General features: G+C 34.9%; 2 protein-coding genes across 4 annotated transcripts in view; both read left to right on the forward strand.

Moving 5' to 3' along the window:
- The window catches only part of DIP2 (disco-interacting protein 2), a 154,898-nt gene that overhangs the window by 50,527 nt on the left and 83,676 nt on the right, over positions 1-20,695 (forward strand). The window lies entirely within an intron of this gene.
- The window catches only part of LOC143922790 (uncharacterized), a 34,432-nt gene continuing 25,739 nt past the window's right edge, over positions 12,003-20,695 (forward strand). Inside the window, exon 1 of the mRNA XM_077446120.1 lies at positions 12,003-12,100. The gene's annotated coding sequence lies outside the window, so the exon portion shown is untranslated. The remainder of the gene's footprint in view (positions 12,101-20,695) is intronic.

Below are 20,695 nucleotides of genomic sequence, written 5' to 3' on the forward strand. Positions count from 1 at the left end.
GCTTTTGCCCCGGGAGCCACTTTTTCTTCGCACGGTTTTGTACATAGATAGTAAAAAAAAATGCTGTAAAATTTTTGCATACATAGCAGTTGCGTGCCGTGGAAATCTCCCTTTTTTTTGTCGCACAGCATTACTAACGTATATTCAAGTGGGATACAAGGGGACATCATACCGAGTCATCTTGTATCCTGCTCGCGCACACGTAAGTAAGACTGTGTGATAATAACAGAGAGATTTCTACGGCACATATGTATGTAGGTAGGGCTTCCAAGCCGGCTTAAACCGAAACCGAAAAACCGGCTTTTTAAGGTTTTTTTCCTCAAAACTAACAATTATGAATTTCAAATTTCTATGAAAAATCAAAAAAAATGTGTATTTCCAAACTTTTTTAGGGAATAGGTGCATATTTATTTCAACAACACAAAAAGGAACGGCACTTAGCGGCGGCTTTGAGATATAATATGGACGAAGACCAGGTATAATAAAATAACCAATAAAATTTTATTGAAAGTAGTTTCAATAACCTATACAAGGCCTTTCAGAATTTCGGCAAATTTGGTTTTCTCTAATCTGTCGTTTTTGCGCGTTCTTTTTATTTAAATCGTTTAATTTTCTTTGGGCGTATTCAAGATCTGCCATTTTACGGCTGTGATATTTGTAATAATAATATATGTATTTGTAATAATGATCTTATAATCTTATGTAATAATGATCTTATAAACTGCGAAAAATTCGAACAAGAATGTCGGTTTTTATAAAACTTACACTCGTCACATTTGCATATGTGCAGTAATCAAAATGCGGACATTATGGTCGGTAATGTTTATTTATAACTAAATTGTAAATCTCTCTTACGCCTACGCCTCTGCGTAGCGGTTCCATAATAATGTGTACGTTGCGCTACTCTGATTGTTTTCGTTATGTATGCTTACTTCTTTTTTTCGTCAGTGGCGTACCTGTTTGGTTTTTTATTTTATTTTTTATTCGTTGCTCTTGATTTTTTATTCTTTTGTCATTTCCACACACACACACACATATCACTGAGCGTATCGCAATTGACGGCGGTCACGATTCGAATTCACTTTTATTGTTGTCAAATATGTTACGACACTGGTTTTTGTGGGCGAACTGGACTTGTGACCGCGACATGTCACTTGCACTTACACAACTTTGCATTTATACGCGAATATAACGAGATCTCATGTCGTACGTCTACCTCCACAAAATTTGTACAATCTACATAACTATTTCCATTATAGGTAATATACATACATATGCACACTTTTAACTGCAAACGATTTGTACGATATATTCCGGTTTGACTTCACTTTTTATAAGCCAGCGTTGGATATGAAGCAAAACCGATTGTAATACGAGAGAGCAATGGCTTCATTGCTGGGTGACTTAATATTGCGTCAATCGTTCTTCGTGCATGTTTTTTATGTTATTCATTAAATAATCCAACTTAATTTATTTCATACAGTAGTAATAATAATCGAAGGTTAAAAACTGAATGGTTGAAAAGTTTTATCTCTACTACTTTTTCGGTCTTATTTTTTAAATTCATTTTTAATTCATTGAGTTAAAAATATATCAGCATATTAAAACCACACTTTGCAGGGGAAAATGGAAATTGTTTTGTCGACCTTTAAATTATAACCAGTAACCAGGTGCACATTCATGTCCTCTATTGCGCACGGCAGACGTTTGAATTCCGTTGACGCCTCACATACAGATTATTTATTATTAATTGTTGCAAAAATAGTCGATTCGATGTATTGTGAGCTTACGAGAACCGAGCATACTGTCGCATTCGTGCAATGTGTTGTAAATAACATTGTAAGGACGTAAAATTATTTATTTATTTTTTCTAATTGTTTTTTATGTAAATATATATAATATTATAACAATATAAATCAATGAAAGGTCTTTAATAATATTACTGAAAGCTTTGCTGTCCATAACATGAAATTGACAATTGCTTTTATCGTCTAAAAAATATAAATTTCCATTAATATAAAATATATACATACGTATTCCATACATAAATGAATAATGTCAACAACTTACGTTTTTTATATTTAAATTTTATTAATGTAAATATTTCAAAATACGAAACACGAACTCAAAACTATTAAAAAATAAAAGTCAAATTCTACCGACTGCTATACGCACCAATAATGTTTTATTTCTTGACCAAAATGCAATGCGAAACTGAAACGAAATGTAATTGGCCATCGTTGTACATATTACGCATGTACATATTACGTAAGTGTCGTGTTAGATCGGTTCTTAAAAGTATTTTTTATTTGCTTTATCTTGTTAATTAAATCTTCTTCGATTTCTACCCCCTCTACAGGCAATTTCCGTCCACTTAGTAAAAAATAAAATAAAATATGTAGATATTTTTGCAAGCCTTTATAAATTCAACCAGTCTATGGAATATCGTGCATAGTATTTGGGGTCCGAATCTAATTGTGACGAAAACTGCAGCTTCCCAATATAATAATCTAATATATAATTTGGAAAGATACTTTGTATGTAACCTTCGTTCGTTGGGTCGTAAATCCGTGATGTCATCGAAAAAATAATTCGATTTTTTTTCGATTCAAAGGATTCGAAGTCCCCGGGGGCAAAGGCGCCGAAGGCGAATCCCTAAGGGGCGCAGGCGCCGAATTCTGGTATACATATAATTTTTTATAAGAGACTTACTATATATGTTTGTTTATTCGTGACAGTCAATTAATAGAAAAAACAAATGAGTATTCAAATAAATTTATATAAAATAAAACTTCAAATAAATTTAATAAAATGTTTACTATTAGATTAGTCATGTTTAAGCAGTTTATATTACAAATACCGAGTAAAGCCGGCTGCTACAGCTAGAATATTTATAAAAGAGGATGATTTCATCTTTGAAAAGTGGATCCAAACAAGGGGTGGGAATCTAATTTGTTTTTTGACACCAAATCAAACCGGTTCGTCCTCTTCTAAAACCTTCGTTATTTTTTTTGTCGGAAACCATTTCTGACCTGGCTTATATGTATATTATTATATAATCATGCGAGACTTCGAATGTACTTTCTGTTTTTTTTTTTGTTTTTTTTTTTAATAAATATAAATCGTATCGCATCTCGCCTCTTCAATTTGACTCGTATTTTCTATTCGTAACGCAAGATTAGATTTGTTGATAAGAAAATCAATGAAGATAGCGTCGTTTCGTGATAAAAAAAAAATTATACACTACATACTTGATTGACGTTCATATTAATTTTTATGTTGTATAATAATTCTAATTATATTTCACTTAACTGCTAATGTCGTCTTTACTCTATTACATGTCATACATACATATGCATATTTATATGTACACACATACGTTTTCCTGACCTTCGCCTGACCATTAATTTGTACTTGGAATAAATTATCAACGATATTATTTAACCTCCAAATTATTGTGGTTAAATCATATATGTATGGCAGGTTGTCACGTATTCGAATCGACATTTAGAATTTTCAACAACATATGTAAAATATATCGTCTTTGGTAAACGAATATTTATTTATTTGTTAAAAACAGAAAAATACAGTACGTCAATGTTTTTTCAAAATATCGACAATACGAAAGTTTCTACATTGTATTTATTTATTTATTTTTCCAATATATATTAACCCGACCATAGATGCCACAACAGGTTGCCCAAGGTAACATCTATGATCAAAATTTTATACCAAATACCATCACTATATACAAGATACGAGTTGAAAACTCTGTGCGACAACCCTTGTAACTCAACTCTTCCACTGCGGAAGCCGCTATAGCAGTTCCATAATATGTAGATGTTCCTCTAGAGCAAAACTAGAGTTGATTGCAGTGCGCCTCAATATTGCTGCTGCTTCACTCAAATCAATCATCAGCATATATCAGTGCTTTTAATTGTCTGGTCACAGGTTCAATCCCTGGTTGTGCTGCTGACCAGACAGAAATGAAAAATACATACTGAGCCAGCAGTATGGCTTGGTGGTGGCGTTGATACTAAGAACCGAGAGGTCGCCGGGTTCGATCCCGTGAGCTGATCTCGATTGAAAAGAATTTATTCCGAGTATAATCTTTAATGCTGCTGGTCATACTTGGATGTTTGTGTCTCCAAGTCTATCGCTTCCTATCAGAGTTAACTCATTTAACTGATTTCATTGAAACGGTTCCAACTAATTGGCAACCCTTTCCTATTTCTCGCAAAATTTGAGCTTATAGCATTTCGAATTCGTTGATTTATAAAATGCTGCAAAATTGTCCATATAAGTCCTTTGTAATTGGCCTTGAATAATACTTGTGTACAATGTTGGACCATAGAAGTCGTGTAAAATATAAGTGTATACCTGTATAAATAATAACCAAGAAAGTCATTAATTACTCTTTGCAAAAATATTGAGATTTTTGATGCGAATTAACAATTGCGAAATATTAAATATTTTATTTAATCCACAGAATAAACCTTTCATTAGCACTTCAAAACAAGCCGTAAAATTTTTTGTTAGCTGAATTTATTTTTTAATTAAAAATCTAATGTTATCAGATTTTGAACCATCCTAATTTTATCTATTTTAAATGGTAATAGTTTTAGTTAAATTCAATAGAAGATGTTGCACAAATAAAATGAGGTTCATTTGTATAATTTTTAAATCAACATCCTCATCATCATCATGCTCGACGGCCTCGAATTAAATATAATGTTTTATTTTTGTCATTATGTACATATGTATATTTATATATTTCATTTCAGTAGTATTTGCAGTAGATAAACGTTAAATCTAAAAGATTTGTTATGAACCTCTAACATAAGCAAACATCAAAATGCGCGATTCATATTGGTCAGGGCATTTCAACTGACCAATAGAATTCGCGTATTTTACTCTCTACTGTAAACAGCTGTAAACTAAATATAGTAAGATGGGCGCTATTTCATCCTTTGAAAAAAATCACTATCTATTTACTACATTTATTTTATTTTACATAGATACATACCAGGAAGGCCTAACAGCTAGACCCCAATGCAGCATTTTTATTACATAAATCGCTGTATTTTGAGAGGCTGAAGACCACAACATAAACAATTAATTAATTAATGAACTAATCCATAGAGACATTTATAGATTTATCATAATTTTTTACATATTGTACATAAATCAAATTCAGATATTTGTGACAGCGGGTAGGATTATTTTTGCCAATTTGATGGAGGAACCGTTTCAACAATGAAATCAAATAAACTGGCAAACTCTGGTAGGAAACGATCGACTTGGAGTCACAAATATCCAAGTCTGACCAGCAGTGTTAAAGATTAGCACGGCATCGAACCCGGTAACCTCTCGGTGCTAAACATAAACGCAACCACCGAGCCATACTGCTGGCTATATGTACATATATAATATTATAGCCACTCGTATTTTATTGCTAGACATGTATTATAATCTGTATTATTAAAGTATACCTTTATGAGATATTATTGATTCGTTTGAAATTCGCACAACGTGCCGCCTCTGCGTTTCGTTATTCAGGAGAAACGTTCAATTATAAATTGAATCAGACGTTCATTGTCCGAATTACTAACGTGTTTGTCTTTGTTCTGACGATTGATCGATACATTTTGTATGTACTAGTGTTCTTTTACCACTTTTACCCGAACACTTATGTATATGAAAAGAGCAGTGGCTTCACCGTCATCACACAATCACTGTTTAACGACTCATTAAATGCGACAATCGTACAAGTGGTTTCGATTAAAAAATGACTAAGTCCACTGTTTGAACGTTTGCTCAATGCAGTGTTAAATCGCATAATTCATTCACTGATTTAGTCGATTGAGTCGTTAATTTGTTATTATTTATGAACCTAAACAATATCGTCATGGTAGTGTAAGCTATATAGTTATTATATTGGAATAACATTGAAACGTTCCTAGTCTCTTATACCGGTTAGCGTGTAATGTTCTCTCAACTGAGTGGTCACTGGTTCAATCTCTGGCCCGGTGCTGCTGGCCAGACCTTGGATATGTGACTACAGATCGATCGTTTCCTATCAGAGATTGCCAAATTTTGATTTTCATTGAAACGGTTCCTGTAAATTGGCATCCCCTTTCCTATCTCAAGTTGTTCAGCGTCTTGAAGTTCGTCGATTTGTATAATAAAAATGCTGCAAAAATTTATATTTTGTATGATGATTTTTGTATTAATTCGCATTGTATAAATATTTGTATTGAACGTATTGTATCTGTATTAGTATACTCGTCGCTGTAAAGGCGAATGTGCATGTTCGATTGAAATAAAATACAATGTATGTATGTATATATGTTCTAAATAAAATAAAACAAATCAGAATTCAATATTAATTTACAAAACTACTTGTTGAAATATCAACGGGCGCAATACTTGTTTAGAGTATACAAAATCTATTTTTAACAACGTTTACAATTATGATGCTTTGTAGTGTCACACACACCCTATTTTGTTTTGGTGTGCATATCTGAAGGCGCAAACTGAAGGGAAGTTTCCAGCTGGGAAGGGTGTTTCTTCAGGTCAATGTCAATTGGTACGAGCTTACTATTTCGACAATTTTCTTCCAATCAGATATGGGAATCACCTTTATCGATTACTGTCAAATAAATACAGAGATCACGGAAAACATTCCAGGGGGTGATATTTGGCCTGGGTGCCATAGCATAGATCAGGCGTGCTAAAAAAAAACACGTATCGGGTATCTCTCTACGTCTTCATACTCCACTTGCAGCCAACTACCGTAAGGGCGAAAACTTTTTTAGATACCTTTAAACATGCGAAAAAAATGCTCCGTGCCTTGCACATATTCATGGAACGTCTCGTCCCAAAATGACCCCCTGAAGTATTTTCGGTAAAATTGTATCCTTGCTTGACAGTGATCGATAACGGTGTATCCCATATTTGAAGAAATGCAGGAGACCCCCCCACGGCGGGGAGCCAAGCACACGACGTGCCGTTCATCGGTGTGTTTTTGCCCTAACTCTTGAACATTGCCGAGCGTTCGCCAGTGTTCGGCGAATGAGCCAGTAGTAGCGAACGCGATCCTCCACACATTCGCGCAGATACAGAGTTCATCTACATGTTGGATTTCATCTACAACCTTGACGATACTATGCCATACATCAAATAATGTCAATTGGAGCATTAATGCTATATTTAAATACACACATGCCTGCACTATGTATGCTTATTGTACTTTTGTGCAATGCAAAAGACAATGAATATCCATTATCGACATGCTCGTATGTGTACTTGGCGTTGCGCAAAGTCGACACAAAACACACAACCACTAATTAGTTTCGATTTAGAAGAGAGCGTTTGTCGAATTGTCCATTTCGGTTCGTTCTCACGGAATCAGTGAGAATTTCACAGACTCTTGCGCTTTTCCGATAGTAAACATTTTCGCGAGTCGGCATCACAATGCTTCGCTATACATACTTCCTGTTGGTTATTTAACGTGCGTAATTCAATTTTACCGCCGAAAGCCATGTTTCTGTTCATCATTATGATTCGTTATATTTTTGGACTCTGGGCACAACGGTCGAATGATTTATTCGAATCACAATTACTTGAAATGTTATTATTTGATTTTATTGTGATATTTATCTCATGGTGAGATTGCCCTTATACATATATGTAAAAGGCATTGAACATTTTGGATTGTTTTCGATAATTGGCTGCTATACCCAATTAAAACCAGCAAAATAGAGTAGTTAGTTTATAATGGTTTAAACAGAGTGGTCACGAGTTCGAGTCTCACTAGTTGCTGCTGGCCATACTTCGGTTTGTGACTCCAGGTCGTTCGTTTCCAATTTATCTGAGTTTGCCAATTTATCTGATTTTCGTTGAAACGATTCCAAAAAATTGGGAACCTTACCCATTTTCTCGCAAATCTCGAGTTTTCAGCAATCTTGAATTTCGCAGAATTGAATAAAATGCCGCTAATTTACAAATTTTACCATAAATGTCTCTTTGGATGTTAATTGATATATTTACTTTGAATCAAATTACAGATTACTTAATAACAGATTACTTAATTCAGCATCTTAAATTTCGCTGATTCGTATAAAGAATGCTGCAAATTTGTCCATAAATGTCTCTCAAATTTAGAGACATTTTTTTTCATCATCTCGACATTTGACGATTTATATTACGAAAAAGGCATTGTACCTTTTTATATAAAACAGCAATGAAAGTTTCGGATTGTTTTCGTTTATTGACTCTATGCCTGTTATACCCCAAACCAGCAGAATAGAGCAGTTAGTTTATAATGCTTTAAACAGAGTGGTTACGAGTTCGAGTCTCACTTGTTGCTGCTGGCCAGACCTTGGTTTGTGACTCCAAGTCGATCGTTTCCTATCAGAGTTTGCCAATTTATCATTGAAGCGATTCTAACACATTGACAATCTTTACCCATTTCTCGCAATTTTCGAGTTTTCATCATTTTAAATTTCGCTGATTCGTATAAAGAATGCTGCAATTTGTCCATAAATGTCTCGCAAATTTCAGCATCTCGAAATTTGACGATTTATATACAAATGCTCCGAAAATGTAAGTTTTTCAAAAATGTATCCATAGATGTCTCCATGATACTTTGTTAATTTCCAAAGATTTCCAAAGAGACGTAGTCGATTTTGACCGTAACGACCTTTACCATACCAAACATTGTACTATTTTTTTATGCGATGACGTTGTCTTTGGAAAGGTTTTTTTTTATCTCTATTGATTTCCGAGTTGCCTTCCGGCGAAAATAATGGAAAGTAGGAATAGATTATGATTTTAGTGCATACCATCTCGGCAATTATTTTCGGATAAAATCCGCAAACTTTGACATGAGACGATCTAGTTTCAGACACTCCTCTAGATTTGATCAGTAACAGATAGGCATGCTCGTAATTTATTTTATTTAAATTGGCACACATATAGAATATAATATAAAAAAGAAGCAGTATAGTGGGACAATAAATATACAAATATACATGAAAATATTATAATCCAAGTACAGTGAGCACCACATGGTAATATAAAGCAAACAAAAAAGAAAAATTACAAACACATTAAAATTAATAAACAATGAATCTCAATGAAGGTGAAGAAGCAAATCAACCACAGGTTTACTTCTTCACCTTAACCCCAAAAGTACTGAAAGAGTCAGCAAAAAGGTCTGGACAATCATCCATACTATCGCAAAGACGACATATACATGCGATTGTACTATTAAATGAAGTGTTGTTATGACAAATTGGTGTATACTAGAACAGATTTCTACATCTGGTGAATCGGACATTAACGTTTAGAATTAATTTCGTTCAAAACAGATGTGTCAAGGATACCATTAGCAATCTTGTATAAAAGTAACAAATCAGAAACCCTTCTGCGATGAGACCAACTATCGATCTCTGTCATTATAAGTTGGCAGTAATCTTACAAGACCAGTTTTATGGGATAAATAGCGCAGAAAACACTTCTGAATTGTCTCTAAATGATCTATACGGGTTTGGTAATAAGGAGACCATATGACTGAAGCATCTCCATATTACTACGAACCACACTGTTATAGAGCAATATCAGAGTATGCGGATTCTTAAAGGGATTCTACGCAACCCGGCAGATAAATCCCAATAGTTTATATGAACTTTCATCGACAATGGAATTTCGGTTTCGGTTGGGATTTGAGCCCACGACCCCCGCTGGTGAACGAACTGGCTTAACTTGTGATATAATAATGTGAAGTGTATATTTTTTCGGACACGCGCGGTCACATTACGGAATGTAGCAAGAGGAGACCGTTGTTGTTTCCTCTGACCGCAGAGTTTAAAAACCGCTTCACGAGCCGATCATCACGGATGGATGCTAGAGGTGATCGAGTGAAACAAACCTGCTCAACTCGCGTGTTCAGGTGTCATCAACTTTTTTTTTACCTGATACTTTTCGTTGAAAATTTCGTATGAGACACCATCATTTTTCTTGGGTTAAGTTTTAACACTGGTCATATTTGGAGTTTTATTTCTTCTTCGTCCTCCCAAACTATTGGCTGGTCAAACATGTCAAAGCTCTGATCCAAATATAATATGTATTTGTCAACAGACAAGTCCCTCGTATGGTTTTTGGCTGTGAAATTTGCAGTAGCGTTTGGGTGTTAATATACATGTATTTATTGACTTTTTATAATATTAATAATATTTGTATCAAATGTACAATCTTTCTGGGGTTCTAGGACACTTACCCCCTAGACGCATACCCCCCAGACACATACCCCCGGTCAAAAGCACCCTGGATATTAACCCCCCGTGCAAATAACCCCCCCCCCCCAAGGATAAAAATATTTTATAAAAATTGACAGTATCTTTAATAAATGCTAATTTATTTCAGCCAGAAAAATACAGATATTAATAATGCATATATCAGACTCTTTATAAAAAATCAGTTATCAATAATAATAATTTAAAATATACAAAACTCCAAAATCAATTTTCTTTTTCTTTTCTTTTTTTCGATTTTACAAATTCCATCATGGATAGTCTAAAAATGTTTAAAATATAATAATATAACAATAATATTTATTTATTTTATTTTATTTTAAAAATCAATAACCACAGAGATTTGACAGGTATATATATTTTTATTAAAATTTACTTTCAATACATCACAGAACGCAAACGCTAACTGGTGACCAAACGTCTTTTGAATTGATATTTATTATATTTACTACAACAAATTGAAATTAAATATGGTTTATAAAGTGAAACTCAATATGCTCTACCACACTCAATTTACTTTATTATTAACTAGTTGTTTTACCCGGCTTCGCTCAGTATTGTTAATATAAACAGCTTAAACATGGCGAATCGAATCGTTTTTTTTATTAAATTTATTTAAATCGAAAAAAAAAATTCAACCAATCGAATTCCAACCAACTATAGTTACAAACTTACAAAGTCTCTTTCGAAATTATATATTAGATGTATTATATATTATATCAGAATCCCCGGGGGGCATTCGCCCCCGGCGCCCCCCCCCCCCCCAGCTTACGTCTCCCGTCCCCATGTTGATTTTCCAACCAACAATACTTACATACAAAGTCTCTTTCGAAATTAGGGCTATCTGTCAGGCCTTCCTGGTGGGTGACCGTTAAAAAGTCGAAAATATTCGTTTATCATGCATACATATGATAAACGGTTAGTATATACATATATCATATATCATATATCAGTGGCGTGCGGTAAAAGTCTCTCTCCCCCCGTCGTACATCCTCACTTAATTTGCGCGAGCAGGATACAACAGGAACAAGAGGAACAGGCTTTTCCTCCCGTATCCTGCGCGCGCACATTAAACAAGGCTGTATGACAAAGAGATAATTTCACCGCATGCCACTGATTTATATTATAATATATACAATAGTGCCGTTTACCATGCACCCTTTTTTTTTTGATCTTTCGATTTTCGATATTTGCTTTTTCGACCTTTTCACTTTCGGTGCCGTGAGGTAGACCCATTGATGTATAATACACATAGATGGGCCCTGACGTGTGATTTTGGTCGGAGATCTTGTCTTCACTAACTGAGGGGTGCGGGGGGTTTAACTAGCGGGGAAGTTGTTGGAAAAAAATGGTTTTTTTCCCTACGACGCAGCGGTACCTACCTACCTACTAAGAGAAACTGTGCATGCGCCATGTATTTTGCATGCGCCAAAAGGGGAGACCAGTATAAGACGTGAGGGCGGATCTAGTGTATTATACATCAATGGGTAGACCCCTTCCTGGTATATATTGAAAAGATAAAAAACGTATTCAAAGCTGAACCAGTGGATGGAATTTCTTGAAATTCGACAGTTGGTGACCCCTGCCATGGAGGCTTCTGCTAGTGGGTGGATCTAAGATGAGGAGGCGGGGTGAGGTGAGGGGGAGGGGATTCGGAGGCTGCGTTGCTTTGCGCTCGCGCACTCCAGTCTCACTCGGTGCGCCCGTGCGCCATGTCCGGCACCAAAGTGCCTTCGAGCAAACGGAAAAACCAACACGATTTTCCCGCTGATTTTCCTCATAGCGTAATTTTCACACCCAACTCGTGCATAGTGCCGAGTTCACGGACCGCCAATTATTATATCATATAGTGTATGTGAGTTTGTTTTTGTGTGTATGTGTGCGTGTGTGTGTGTGTGTGTGTGTGTGTGTGTGCGAAGCCTCATCTCTCAGTTAAACAAAAATATCATTAAGGAGACCAGTTATTGGTCACGTTCCGAACCCATGTGTGCTTTTCGTGAAGCTTCTTCATTCACGATCCGGGAGCTTTTCTCGAAAGTAAACCGCACGCGATCCACCGATTCGATTATTCAAATGCTATCTGGTCGCCAAGTTGCCCCTGGCGAAACTTGAGATCCGGTATTATTATGGATCGACCAAATTCCACTTTGGTGTTGTGCGCACCATCGTATACACATATGTATGGCTACATCAGATTAAGAAGCTCGCCAATGCGCTGGAGCAAAAAAAAAAGCATCTAATGCATCAGTGATTAACAACCGGAAGGGGAGGAGGGAGGTATTTGAAATTGAAAAGAATCAATAATAGCAACCAATCATTGGCGATTATAGCTTACTTTTGCCTCAACGTTGCATGGGCCGGCTAACCTATACCTATTCGTTGTATATATCGAATATAATAATGAATAACTTTTCAATAGAACGAAGCACTGATTATTTAAAAATGACCGTACCTACTTTCTGCTTCAAATACATAAATATTTGTGTATACATATATGGATGGTGTACACATGTTTATATAATTAATTGTCTTTAAATCTATCGTAAAATCATTTCGATATATTTTTTGAAATTATTTCTTATTTAACTATATAATATTGTAATAAAATTACAATAGTCAATGCAAGGTCAGAACCGAGCTTGCTGTCGCATTCGTGCAATGTGTTGTAACATTGTAAAGACGTAAAATATATTTCTATATATTTTTTTTAATTATTTCTTATGTAACTATATAATATCATTACAATACAATTCAATGCAAGGTCTTTAATCGTATTAATCTAAGATTTCTTGTCCATAACATGACGTTGACAATTACTTTTATCCTCTAAAAAACATAAATTTCCATTATCATAAAATATATACGTATTCCATAAATAAATTAATAATATCAACAACTTACGTATTTTATATTAAAATTTTATTAATGTAAATATTTAAAAATATGCAACACGAACTCAAAACTAACAAAAAATTAAAGTCAAATTCTACCGACTGCTATACGCACGTACAATGTTGTATTTCTTGACCGAAATGCAATGCGAAACTGAAACGAAATGTAATTGACCATCGCGAGTCGAGAGGGGGGGGGGGGGGTTTCCGATGTTCAGATGTTTTCCGAGACTGTTGTATGTGGACCCTCCAGTCCAGCTTAGTTTAAATTATAGTGAGATATTGATACAAAATTTGGCAGCTTTGTTGAAATACGAGCATTATAAAGGGTATAATCCATAAAAAATAGACTGAAAAGGGGTGTGCAAATTGAAAAGAAGTTTGCAAGCCACTGGTTAGCAGCAGCAGGTTAGGTATCATAATCAGAGCGGGGATAATAATGGTATGATTGTAGGTAGAGGGGTATCACTATTCGGAACATGCTCGTGGAAGTGAAATTTTACCTGTCTTGTAATAAGGCGAGGATTAGAGCAGAACGTTATTTAAAAATAGTCTAACCTAATGGCAAGTTGCACTTGCCATTAGCCCGGTTTGTATTATGTATAAAATGGGCATAGCTCAGTTTTCGGTGTGACAACGGATTCGGTTGTAATTTAGGCAAATTTTACTCGCTGTTGATATTTACTTAGACGAAGTTTCGTTGTTTAGGAAAAGTTCGATCGGTATTGGTATTAATTTTATTCATTCGTGTTTGTTTGGGCGAAGTTTGAAAGTTTGAAAGTTTGAAATTTGCTTTATGAAAAGTTTGATCGAAGTGTTATGAATACAGTTAAATCTCGTTCAACGAACTTCTAGTGTCCTATTATGTTTCGTTATAATGGAACTGGAAACTTTTGTTCGAGATACTGGAATATTAGAATTTTTACTTTACTTTTTAATAAAAAAAATCATCTTGTATTTGAGAAATAATTTTTAAATTCTTCTACATAATTATTAATTCTATATTTAAAAAGTTGGTTATTTGCAAAAAAAATCTTTATTTTCGGTTTTGAATTATTTTAAAACTTTATTATTATATCGTTAAGTTAAGTCAATACTGGGTTGGATGAATTATATATGTAATTTAGTAAATTTTAGTCAATTTGTATACATATTTGCTTTAAGAAAAGTTTAGACGGAGCCAAATATTAATTTAGGTTTTTTTTTGGCAAATTTTAGTCAAAATTTATATCTGTGAAGACAAATAGAAAAAACCAGTCAATATTTGTTACTACCTTACATGTATGTAGTTCAATATTGTCAAATCTTTATTACTATTTGTATTGGAAAAGTGCTTTATTTACTCGATAGATATTAGATTCATTCTACTACCAAGCTTAGATTCATTTATTTGTTGAACCACTGTTATTAATGTTTGTTTTGTGATCATTAGAATAAACAATAGTTTCGTTTATAACGGTCCTTTATGGACTATTTAAGTCAATTGTTTATTGCTGTATAACTACTCAAATATTATGCTTCAAGAGTTGATATATACATATGTAGTCTACATCAAGTTTTCGGAATATTGGTATAGTCCGATCGTGAAAGCCTGGCGAGTGTGCTTTTCTCGATCTGCCTTCGTAAGGCTAGTTTTTACCGTTGTGCCTTACGTGTGAACCGGTAAAGATTCGGCACAAATGTCATATCACTCGGAATAGTTACAAAATATGGCATTTGACTCGCTCGAAAAGTTAAGGTCGCACTGTCAAAATGGGGTTGAATGTCAAAAGTCTCCAGACACTATCAGAAAAGTATAACATTCCTACAGAATCCGTCAATAGAATGTGTGTGTGTGTGTGTGTGCGAGAGTACGCGTGCGTGTTGTTTACTATCTAATGGTAATGAGATGGTTCGTAGTAATCTAGAGATGTGGGGGAAAGTGGTTCGTTACCTTAGTAGTACTTTTATATTCAATTGCTTTGAAACCAACGTGCACGTAGTTATTTAGCACTCATTACACATATACTTAACTGTAATTCTTAGTATTACACTTTTGTGATACTTTTTCGTTGGATGGAACCAATGAAAGGAAAACTCTTCGAAAGACGGATGGCTTTTTGCCTCGGTTTCGATTTCTAAATTGTATTTATGTATTCGTTCATATTTGGTGGGCATCGAAGTGGGCGCGAGTTATTTGGGCAACGGTTAACTGGGCGCGAGACTTAACCCTTTGAGTGCTGAAGTCATTTCTGTTGAAGGCCCGACATGCTGAAAATTTTGCCCTCATTTCAAATCACAATTATTTAGATATCTTATTGAAAGCGGGTATAATAATAGTAGTTAATCGAAACAAACCCTAGATAACTACCGCCGGGGATTTCGATAAGATTTGTTAAGGTGTGTTTAGACTCTAATATATCTTGCAAAAATATGAAATAAAGAAAATACGTCTATTAATGAATGTATTTTTCCACAACTAGTTCCATCTTCTTCATTGTTGTTAAAATGTAATGCTTACAATCTAAATAGCAAAATAGTTTTTATCAGTTTATGGCGATGGGATTCTTCGTACAATTTCTATTTGACTCTTTGAGTGACGTCTTTTCTCTTGTAAGCCCGAATTATTTAGAAATATTTAGAATTAATTAATTATTTAGAAATATTTAGAATTATTTAGAAATATAATAGAAAGCAGGTATAAAAATTGTAACTAATCCAAACAAAACCTAGATAACTACCGCCGAGGATTTCAAGTTTTGCAAAGTATGTTTAGTATGTTTAGACTCTCTAATATATCTTGCAAAAATATGAAATAAAGAAAATACGTCTATTAATGAATGTATTTTTCCACAACTAGTTCCATCTTCTTCATTGTTGTTAGAATGTAATGCTTACAATCTAAATAGCAAAATAGTTTTTATCAGTTTATGGCGATGGGATTCTTCGTACAATTTCTATTTGACTCTTTGAGTGACGTCTTTTCTCTTGTAAGCCCGAATTATTTAGAAATATTTAGAATTAATTAATTATTTAGAAATATTTAGAATTATTTAGAAATATAATAGAAAGCAGGTATAAAAATTGTAACTAATCCAAACAAAACCTAGATAACTACCGCCGAGGATTTCAAGTTTTGCAAAGTATGTTTAGTATGTTTAGACTCTCTAATATATCTTGCAAAAATATGAAATAAAGAAAATACGTCTATTAATGAATGTATTTTTCCACAACTAGTTCCATCTTCTTCATTGTTGTTAGAATGTAATGCTTACAATCTAAATAGCAAAATAGTTTTTATCAGTTTGTGGCGATGGGATTCTTCGTACAATTTCTATTTGACTCTTTGAGTGACGTCTTTTCTCTTGTAAGCCCGAATTAATTAATTATTTAGAATTATTTAGAAATATAATAGAAAGCAGGTATAAAAATTGTAACTAATCCAAACAAACCCGAGATAACTACCGCCGAGGATTTCAAGTTTTGCAAAGTATGTTTAGTATGTTCAGACTCTCTAATATATCTTGCAACAATATAAAATAAATCAATTAATGAATGTATTTTTCCAAAAGTAGTTCCATCTTCTTCATTGTTGTTAAAATGTAATGCTTACAATCTAAATGCCAAGCCATAATCTAAAATACGCAGCAGTTAGGGGTTTCCATCGGGTAATTCTGCTATGGTTATAAATTCAGAAATTCCGGTGTAAACCAGTCTTTATAAACATTGACACGGATTACACGACCCCCATGTTCAATGCATTTTTTTTTCATTGCTACCTGGAATAGCTTAGCGGGTAGTATTCTTGTTTATTTTTTACATACTCAAACCACGCCTTTCGGCGTATTTCAGGCTCATGGAATTACCGAAAAATACCGGTATACTAAATAGGTAATGCTTCTTCCAATAATCACCTATTTGGTTCAATCTGATTGTTCCCATGTGCAAAAAGAGACCAAGCCACAATTTAAATTTCGCAACGGTTAGGGGTTTCCATCGGGTAATCCTGCTGTGGTTATAAACTCAAAAACTCCGGTATAAACGAGTCTTTATAAAGGTAGACAAAGCAATTACACGGATTACACGACTCATGTTCAATGCTTTTTTTTTTTAATGCTACCTGGAAAGGCTTAGCAGGTAGTATTCTTGTTTATTTTATACATGCACAATGTACAGCGCACATCGGCGTTCTTCAGGTCCATGGACTAAACGCCGATCGGCGTTGTTCAGCAATGAAAGGGCTAAGCGATCAGAGAGGAAAAATCAGAATTTCGCCCAGCTATCCAGTACTCAGATGTTTTTCGCCCAGTTGACCATGACCGTGTCCGGTTTCCAGCTCTGTTCAATTTTGGAACGGGTGTGATTGTTTGAAAGAAATATCGCCAAGTTGAATTTATCACTAGTGTTGAAAAAATGGTACTTATAAGTCGAAGCGCGTGGATCAGATTCAATTTATGCACATTCGAAACGACCTCGACTAGGTGGGTGTTTAATGTGTTGAATAAAATTCGCAAGGTCGAGCCTAATTTGCAGCGATCCTTGAACTGTTACACGGTGTACCTTTGAATTTGACCAAAGAAAAGTTCGAACAAAACCGTTCCTAGTCATTATTTATGTTATTGCTTTACATTTGTGGAGTGAATTTGCGTTTGTTACTTCCTGCATTCGCAATGGTGGGTATTAAGTTAGCTTTGATTGTTAAGAGCTTGCCAGGCACTGGCACATACATAACTCGAATTGTTAAAATACTGACACTAAGTAAAACTTATTTACGGATTGCTTTATTGCTTATTGAAACTTGGCAACGCTTAAACATTTCCATTTACGTTTCCAAACTTACCTTTTTTATATTAATATTTCAAAATACGAAACACGAACTCAAAACTAACATAAAATGAAATTCAAAACCAACCGACCACTATACGCACGAACAATGTTGTATTTCTTGACCAATATGCAATGCGAAACTGAAAAGAAATGTAATTGGCCATCGCGGGTTGACTATAGTTAAAAAAAATTAGATTCATATATTTAATAATGTACCTACATATATGACTTACTAACTAAGAACGACTTCATAATGTTCTATCTTCATTTTTTTCCCAAGTTTAAGTCAATTTCGGAGTTTCCCGATACTTGATAAATGCCTTTCGCCAAATACGTACATTTTAATAATTTCATGGTAATTAATGTATTCTGGAAATACAAAATCGAGTCGTGTTTTTTTACTCTACAACTCTGTATTATTCATACCTGCGTATGTAAAATATAAACTCGTACGCGAATATACATATGTATGTATGTAGTCGCAAAAACAACTTTTCGGCTCGGTGCAAATTTACGATCGTAAAAACCGTTGATACGCGAAGCCAAATAAATACGAAGCAAACATAAACTCACGGTAAATACACAAACTTTCATACATCGGATACCTCACACGTGTCATGAACAAGTGTACGAGCCAAAACGACCCCTTTGCAACTTTCCCAGACCCAAAAAAATGCTGCTCATGTCAAAATCGATCCTTAGTCGAATAACAGTTTCAAATCCTTGACCACAAAACCGAACACAACTCTGCAAACAGGATCCAACCCACACAAATAAAATTTTGATCCACTTTATAATAAAATACACAAGCTGGTTCCTTTTTTTGCAATAGTGAATAGGAAGAAGTATAGTATGTAGTACTGTTTGTGCATATGTGCAGGTACACGTGTACTCGATGCGGGTAAATTTCCATTACGCACAGCGAGGCCCTCCGTATAACGGGGCGTCCGATTAAAGCGAAACGCGCGTTCTTGTAAAACTCTTCCTGTTTTAGTATTTATTTATTTATTCGTGCTTTTGAGCAGTGTGGTGTTCCTACGCGCACACACACATAATTTTAAATATGCATGTACAAACAGAAAGACAGAGAGAGAGAGAAAAAGACACCCACACGTGCGTGCGTGCACGTGGGAGTCTACTACATTATTATTTTTATTATTAGTATTAAGATCGGTTTATACGTCTTTTCGTCCACGTTGTCTTTTAAATTGAACAAGCAAGTGGGCGAAAATGAGTACATATATTTAATTTAAGTTTAAAATGTTAACCCTTATCGGCCGTATGCGTATTTTTTTCTTACGAATCAAAAAGTCACCCAAATCAGACGTTTGAACGTTTACAACTTTTCACACAATATTATTTTATTATTGTCATTTCAATCTCCAAACTCCCCGAAGAAGATGTGGATGAAATTATGAAAATGTGTGGGGTGCAATGAATGAGAGTTGCTCAAAACAGAAACGAATGGAAGTGTATTTAGAGAGGGATTCATTCAACAGTGGATGGTGAATGTTTGTAAATGATGATATTATATTCACAGTATATCTTAAGTGCTTGAAGAAAAATATCTTCAATCAATGACGTATGTATGTGAGCGGTCTCCGTGACGAGCCCGAATGTGAAACGCCGGAAAACGCAAATATCGGAAGGCAAAAATCGAAAGATCTTAAGTCGTAAGATCAAAAAAAAAAAGGGTGCATGGTAAATACTCCCGTACTTACTCACTTAATTTTCGCGAGCAAGATACAACAGGAACAAGAGGAACAGGCTTTTCCTCCCGTATTAATGTGCGCGCGCAGAATACGGGAGGAAATGCGTGTTCCTCTTGTTCCTGTTGTATCCTGCTCGCGCAAATTAAGTGACTATGTACCGTTTACCATGCACCCTTTTTTATCTTTCGACTTAAGATCTTTCGATTTTCGATCTTTGCCTTCCGATATTTGCGTTTTCCGGCGATTCACATTCAGGCCCGTGAGGTAGACCCGTATGTGAGACATGGAACGCCAAGTTGCTACACAAAGTCCAATGCTCTCAAAGAATTATGGAACGTGCTATGATTAGCATAACGATAAAATACAGTAAAAGGAATACATGGGTGAGAAATATGACAAGGGTAGTGGATATGGTGGATATAGTGAAGATATTGAAATGGCAATGGGCGGGCCACGTGGCTAAAAGAATGAAAAAAATAAGTGCTAGAATGGTACCCGAAAGAACAAAAAAGGATAAAAGGAAGACCGAAGGACAGATTGGTTGACGAAATTAGGAATATGTGTGGAGTGAGATGAATGAGAGTTGCGCAAAATATAAACGTATGGAAGCGTGTTTGGAGAGGGATTCATCCAACAATGGATGGTGAATGTTTGTAAATGATGATATTATGTTCACAATACATACATCATTTACATCATTTGCCTGAAGAAAAATATCTTCAATCAATGTGTTTTGCCAGTGATGAAGTATGAATGTGAAACTTGGACATTGAACGCCAAGTGGATACACAAAATCCGATGCACTCAAAGAAGTATGGAATGTGGTAAGATTGGCATAACGAGGAATACGTGGGTGAGAAGTATGGCAAGGGTAGTGGATATGGTGGATATAGTGAAGATATTGAAATGGCAATGGGCGGGCCACGTGGCTAAAAGAATGAAAAAAATAAGTGCTAGAATGGTACCCGAA

The sequence above is a fragment of the Arctopsyche grandis genome, chromosome 2 (genome assembly GCF_051622035.1).
Source record: "Arctopsyche grandis isolate Sample6627 chromosome 2, ASM5162203v2, whole genome shotgun sequence".
NCBI classification, from domain to species: Eukaryota; Metazoa; Arthropoda; class Insecta; order Trichoptera; family Hydropsychidae; genus Arctopsyche; species Arctopsyche grandis.